The sequence below is a fragment of the Aegilops tauschii genome, chromosome 2 (genome assembly GCF_002575655.3).
Source record: "Aegilops tauschii subsp. strangulata cultivar AL8/78 chromosome 2, Aet v6.0, whole genome shotgun sequence".
Classification (NCBI taxonomy): Eukaryota; Viridiplantae; Streptophyta; class Magnoliopsida; order Poales; family Poaceae; genus Aegilops; species Aegilops tauschii.
This window is the reverse complement of record NC_053036.3, coordinates 32,507,379-32,514,196: the sequence shown is the minus strand read 5'-3', so window position 1 is coordinate 32,514,196 and position 6,818 is coordinate 32,507,379. Positions and strand designations below refer to the sequence as shown.

Here is a 6,818-nt window from a genome sequence, read left to right as displayed (position 1 = left end):
CAGAAGAAGCAAAGACTGTCTTGAAATCAACACTTTTCTCGCCAGCTTTACCAAAAAAAAAAGACCACCATTAACTTCTTTAAGTTTCTAGCACTAACTAAATCATCCTCTGGTAGGAGCTAGGGCTCTATCGGGTCTATGCCGGAGATTGTAGGGGAAGGAGGGAATTGGACGCGGACGAGCATGCGGGCGTCGGCGGCTGGGCGCCGTTGTGCGCGTGGGAGGAGGCGGCTAGGGTTTAGGGTTTCCGGCTCCTCTGGGAGCCAGGCAATAGAATTGTCTTATTGCTTAATCCCCAAAAGAGTCTTACAGCTTGTTTATATAACCATGATACTAATAAAAATAAGATAACTTGTGGGCTAAGCCCCTAACTAAACCTGCCCAGTGGGCCTCCTACGAGTATAAGTTACCCCAGTCATAATATCTCTCCCCGCCTGCGCAAACAGCTCATCCTCGAGCTGGAAGTCTGGGTAGTGTTGGCGGAACTCGTCGCGCTGCTCCCAAGTAGCCTCCTCCTCCGGAAGACCAGCCCACTGGTACCACACCCCGCAACGGCCTGCAACACCTTCTCGGGTCCCGGAAGGAGGCGCCTGTCGGAGGTCGGAGGAAGCGCGGGGGTGGCCGCCGGTGGCTCCCCACAGAAGGGCTTCAGCAGCCCCACATGGAAGACGTCGTGGATGCGAGCACTGGCCGAAAGTTGAAGGCGGTAGGCCACCTTCCCAATGCACTCCAAGACAGCAAAGGGCCTGGCGTAGCGAGGGCCCAGCTTGCGCTTCGCGCGGGGGTCCAGGGACTGCGTAGAGTGGTGAAGAAGACACAACCATACCCACTCGCCCACCGCGAACTCCGCCTCGCAATGGTGGCCGTCGTAGTAGTGCTTGGCCAGCTGCTGGGCCTGAATGAGGCGCTGTCGGACCTCCGCAAGCATCTTGTCACGGCTGTGAAGAAGATTGCCCACCGCCTCTGTCCGAGCCATCGCCGGGTCAACCGGCAGGATGGGCGGGGTCGGCCGGCCGTAGACCACCTCAAATGGCGTGGCGCGCAGGGCGGGGTGATAGGAGGTGTTGTAGCAGTACTCCGCCCACGCGAGCCAATCCACCCAAGCGCGAGGATGATCACCTGTGACACAACGCAAATACATGGCAATCACCTTGTTGACGACCTTGGATTGGCCATCCGTCTGAGGATGGAAGGTCGTGCTCAGGCGGAGCTTCACGCCCGCCAACCGGAAGAGATCGCGCCAGACATGCCCCGTGAACACCGGGTCCCGATCGCTGACGATCGAAGCGGGAAACCCGTGGAGGTGGACGATGCCGTCGAAGAAGGCACGGGCCACGGACACGATAGTGTAGGGATGTCCAAGCGTGATGAAGTGATCATACTTGGAGAAGCGGTCGACCACCGTGAGGATGACGGACTTGCCGCCCAACTTGGGGAGGCCCTCGATGAAGTCCATGGAGATATCCGCCCAGACCTGAGACGGCACCTCCGAGGGCTGTAGCAGACCAGCCGGCCATAGTGTCTCCGTCTTGTTGCGCACGTCACACAAGATCGCACCCAGTCACGGACCAGGGCCCGATCACCGGGGATATAGAAGTCAGTGCGGAGACGATGGAGGGTTTTCTGCACACCCTCGTGGCCGGCCGAGTGGGCCAGCAGCAGAACCTGGTGATGGAGGTCGTCATGTGCCGGCACGAAGATACGGCGCCCATGCAGGAGCAGGCCATCGGCTAGGAGCCACGGCTCCTCCAGGTCGCCCGCAGCAAGCCGCTGCTGCAGGAGCAGAGCGTCCGGCGTGGCCGCGGTGGCCCGACGGATGTCGGCGAAGAGCGCGAAAGAAGGCCCCGAGCGGATGCATAGCGCCGCCCCCTCGGAGTCGCCGACGGTGGCGTCGTGGTCGGCGTCGCGGTGAGACAGGGCGTCGGCAACAGTGTTAAGGCAGCCCGGACGATACTCGACGGTGAAGTCAAAGCCAAAGAGCTTGCTGATCCACTGATGCTGCGGCACGGTAGACAGCCTCTGGTCCAACAAGAACTTGAGGTTGTAGTGATCCGTGTGAATCCGGAACGAGCGTCCCCAAAGATAGGGCCGCCAATGGCGCACAGCCTGCACCAAGCCAATGAGCTCCCGCTCATAAGCCGTGAGTTTAAGATGGCGCGTGGTGAAGGGCCTGCTGAAGAAGGCGAGAGGTCCATCGCCCTGATGAAGGACGACGCCGAACCCCGCACCGGAGGCATCACAGTCCACCACGAATGGGCGGTCGAAATCAGGCATCTGATGAACGGGGCCCGTCGCGAGGGCCCCCTTGAGTGGTGACGCAACGAGGCAAAGGCGTCGCGGCGCAGTAGACGCGTGAGTGGTGACGCAATGAGGCCGAACTCCCAGATAAATTTCCGGTAGTACCCTGCGAGGCCCAGGAAGCCGCGAAGAGCCCGCGGTGAGTGTGGTGTCGGCCAGGCCGCGACGGCGGCCACCTTGTCGGTGTCCATAGCAACCCCCTCAGCCAAGATGACGTGGCCGAGGTAGGCAACTGAAGGCGTTCCGAACGAGCACTTCGAGCGCTTAAGATGAAGATGGTGCGCCCGAAGCTCGTTGAAGACGATGGCGAAGTAATATGGCGTGGGAGGAGGCGGCGGTGGAACATGAGGCGGCTAGGGTTTAGGGTTTCCGGCTCCTCTGGAAGACGGGCAATAGAATTGTCTTATTGCTTAATCCCAAAAGAGTCTTACAGCTTGTTTATATAACCACGATACTAATAAAAATAAGATAACTTGTGGGCTAAGCCCCTAAATAAACCTGCCCAGTGGGCCTCCTACGGGTATAAGTTACCCCGGTCATAACATCCTGAAACATAAAAACAGTGTCATGTGTGTACCGTAATATTGTCAGACCACCAGTAAGTAAGTTCGAAACTAGAGTTTAATCAACCACTATTCTTGAGCTCTATATCAACTAAAACAGCCTGAAGCATCTACAACAACATTAGACAGAACAGAGGAGAGCGTGTCTCTCTGTCACGGCCCCTTTTTGTCTAAAAACAAGGACCTATTCTATCATTGGCCATACATAATGGCCACTTTACCTCTCTATAGAAAACCATAACGGCCACTTAACCACTTGACTGTTGTCCATATGCAGGCAACAAAGAGCAAGCACAAGAAAACCATCACATACAGTGGGCCTCTGGACCGTCCCAGTCGCCGGCGATCCGGAACCACCGCTCGTTCATCGCGGCTAGCTTCCTTGCTCAGTGCCTGGCTATGCTTACTCCACTGACGGTTATTGGGGTTGGATCCCCCCTGCTGAAACTTGTAAGATCTGTCATTCGTATGAACCGGCTTCTTTCCGTTTCCATGGGAAAGGTTACTAGCATCGGGAGAGCACTGCAGTTTCAAGTCCTCTGTATCACCAGGCTCCTCACCCAGATCAAATATAGTTTTCCCTCCTTTTCGATGACAGGCATCCGCGAGCGCCCTCAAGGTTGGTGGCACGATGTCTAAGATGCTGAAAAAGATGAAAAATGCACCATCACTAAATGATTCCTTTTCTTTTTTATGGTAAAGTGCAGAAAGGTCTTTCGTTCTCTAACCTGTCTAAAGCTCGAAGGGCAACACTGATTTTGCTCCTCATGCCTTCGGCAGTTGACGCTGGATCATGCAATAACTCGCGCAGCTGCACATCGAAGTCTTCGAAGGCTCTAGGAAACAACAGAAATTATGGTGAGGTACAGAGATAGCTAAGCATTGGAGAAATGCTTCCTGATGTACTATATACCGTGTTTTGCAAACAAAATTACTATATACCGTGAGCATAAAGCCACAGCTTTGGGAGCGGCTTCACCTTCACCAGTAGAGATAGCATATTTTACCACCTGCATAAAAATATGGATTCAAATAATCTGAATTAGAATAAAGCAAGGAATATGGATTTATAAATAAGCTACCAACAGCTATGTGCATGATGTAAAGAGACAATTAAGCACTTCAAGCTTGTGGAAGCAAAGGTGCGTTCATAGTTAGAAGAAACAAATAAAAGGGCTTATGACAAATGGTTAGGTAAACATAAAACAATCCTAAAACAATCTTATTCTCATAACTTGAAACGATGCACTAACACGGCGAGACACGAACAAAACTTAAGAACACACTTACTTCTTGGATATCTGAAAGCACAGATGATACTGGGCAACACTGAAGCAGTGATAAGCACTCAACAAGGGTTGGCCTCTCAATTTGCAAGCGTTCATCTACAAAGGATCACACATTTGTGAGTCTTCTTGGCATGACAGTCAACTCACAGTAACTTGCATCTAGCAAATAATGCTTTCATAATACTCCAAGCGCTGAACTTGATTAACATTTACTCCCCCTGTCCCATAATATAAGAGCGTTTTTTACACTAGTGTAGTGTCAAAAAGGCTCTTATATTATGGAACGGAGGGTACATTCAGAAAGTAGAACACACAAATGAAGGGTGCAATCACACAACAAACATTCAGAGTTTCAGACTTTCAGAATTCAGAGTAACGTTGCAGAATAGATTGAGAAGATATTTGCAGTTAGTGTAAGAAAATTGATTCTAAATCAAGACTCTACAAATATTTCACTTGCTAAATGTTGGTGGCCCATCTGCGCTTGCGCATATATAGTACAATCAAAACCAATAAAAATTAGTGCATGTGTATAGGGGGTGAACTAATCAATTACCAATTTCTCTGAACCAGTCTTGAGTCAACAGCACTTGCAGTACACAGTCTGCTGCACTAATCCTGGCAAGAGGCATCCAACTGAAGTAGTGTCAACAATCATGATGTCACACAAAGCAAACATCAAATACATACAAAAAATTGGATGCAGGAATATATGAATTACGTCTTAGTAGAATGTGTGGCCACGTGATCCCCTGCAAAAATTGGTCGAAGAAACAATTACATACAAAAGCATCAGGAAAGAAATGCATATAGCTTCACAAGGGAGCAATTTTTATGTGGAAGAACCTCAACCTGAGTCCTCTCACAAACTACTGGAACCTAACCCAAGTCACAAACAGATCGTGAACCAGAATTTGTCGGAGAGAACCTAGTGGCTACAAAAGTGGGTCTCTGTCATTCTCTGAAATTTCACCTTAGGAGAATGACTTCACCTGTACGGGTCGTCGGGTCGAGGTACTTTGGAAAGGTGCATGGACTGTGCCATGAAGCGAGTTTGCGCCCTCTGGTAGAATACGGGGAGATTGCTTCCACGGCCTCGCGTTTCATGTCGACGGTGATGACCCAGGCCTTGCCGTCTTCACTGTTCACCTCAGCCATCACGTAAAGAAGATCGTCGTCGTGCTTGCTCAGCGTGGGGGTACACAAAATCAGTCTCTTCAGTTGCAGTTCTCCGGTCTCGTCGTTCCACAGCTGAGGCAGTAAACCAGAATAACTTCGGTCCACCGAAATGTTATCGACATCAACTCTGAAGCGCTGGCTCCAACCATCTGAAGTCACTGTCCTGTCCCACATGCTGGCTCTCCAGCCTTGGCCGCCTCTGCTCCTGCGGTCCGGCTCATCGAACTCTAACTCGGTGAACTTGATGAGACCACCGTTGTCGTCGCGGCAGGAGGAGACATCGCAGCAGTATTGCTTGGCAGTGTAAGGGAGGCCACGCTCATTCATGTGGCAAACCCTTGACGCGGGCAACTGGATGTACCTGACCACAGGACAGTCGCCGAGCACGTCGACGGAGAGGAGGAGGATGCCTCTGAAGAGATCGACCCAGCCCAGCGAGCTTGCTCCGACCATGATCGGCGGCTTGCAGGTGCCATGCTTAAGCAGCAACGCCTGATCATCTTCAGATAAGCAAGACAAAGGCATCTTGCTGCTCCACGACCTCGTCGCGGACGAGAAGACGTGGGCATCAAAACGCCAAGGATTGTCATAGGCAACAAAATTCCTGTCGAGGGAGACCACGGCATAGAGCTCGGTGTCATGGCCGCAGGGCAAGAGGCCATAGCGATCGCCTCTTCTGATCTTGTCCGGGTCCGGGATCAGGTCCAGCGCCGGCGCCCCTGGGCCGGCTCTGTAGACGAAGTGCTGGATGGATCTCCGGCCAGGGACGGGGAGAAAGGTTATGCTGAAGAGGACGAGGGCGGCCTCCGCGCAGTGAACGTAGGGCTCGCCCTGGAAGTCCATGCTGAGACCGGGGCAGTGGACGGAGAAGTAGGAGACTCCCGGCGGGTCGACGAACCAGAAGGAAACCTCGATGGGGTGGCCCTCCGTCGTGTGGCAGCCGGCGGTGGTCGCGTTCCGGTGCCCCGAGATGCGTGCCGAGTTGTGGAGCAAGACCCAGTCGGAGCGGCCGGAGCGTCGGGCGGTGCCGCCGGCGACGTATGGATCCATCGGGGTGGGGACATGGAAGGAGATCGGGGAGAGCACCATGCATCTGGACGCCGGCGAAGGCATGATTTGGTTGAGCCTCGGGCACGCGGGAGGGAGGGGCTTGCTCGGGCAGCGGGGAGGAGTCCCGGCTGGTGGTTGCCGGCCGGGGGCAACCGCGGGCGCCGGCGTTGGGTGAAGCGCTCTCGATGCGGGACGCGGGTTTGTTCCCGTTTGGACTGGCGAGAGGTTTTACTTTTGGGCGACGCTCTGCGTCGGTGGACCGATCCAAATCAACAAGGTCGGTCACGGTGTGAGTCGTGCAATTAGCCCATCCGGTCCCGTCCAATTCAGAAAACCGTCTCCTTGCATCCCGCTCGGTCAGTGTCTGTGAGAAAAAAAAATCACCCCTGCACCACATGACACGTGTGTCTTGTCTGTCATCAACGCACGCGTGCGCTCC

The 6,818-nt window shown here is 53.6% G+C and overlaps 1 pseudogene; it reads right to left on the bottom strand.

Annotated features, from left to right (window-relative positions):
- Positions 1-371: 371 nt before the first annotated feature.
- On the bottom strand, positions 372-6,418 carry LOC141040686 (uncharacterized; annotated as a pseudogene).
- Positions 6,419-6,818: the final 400 nt, after the last annotated feature.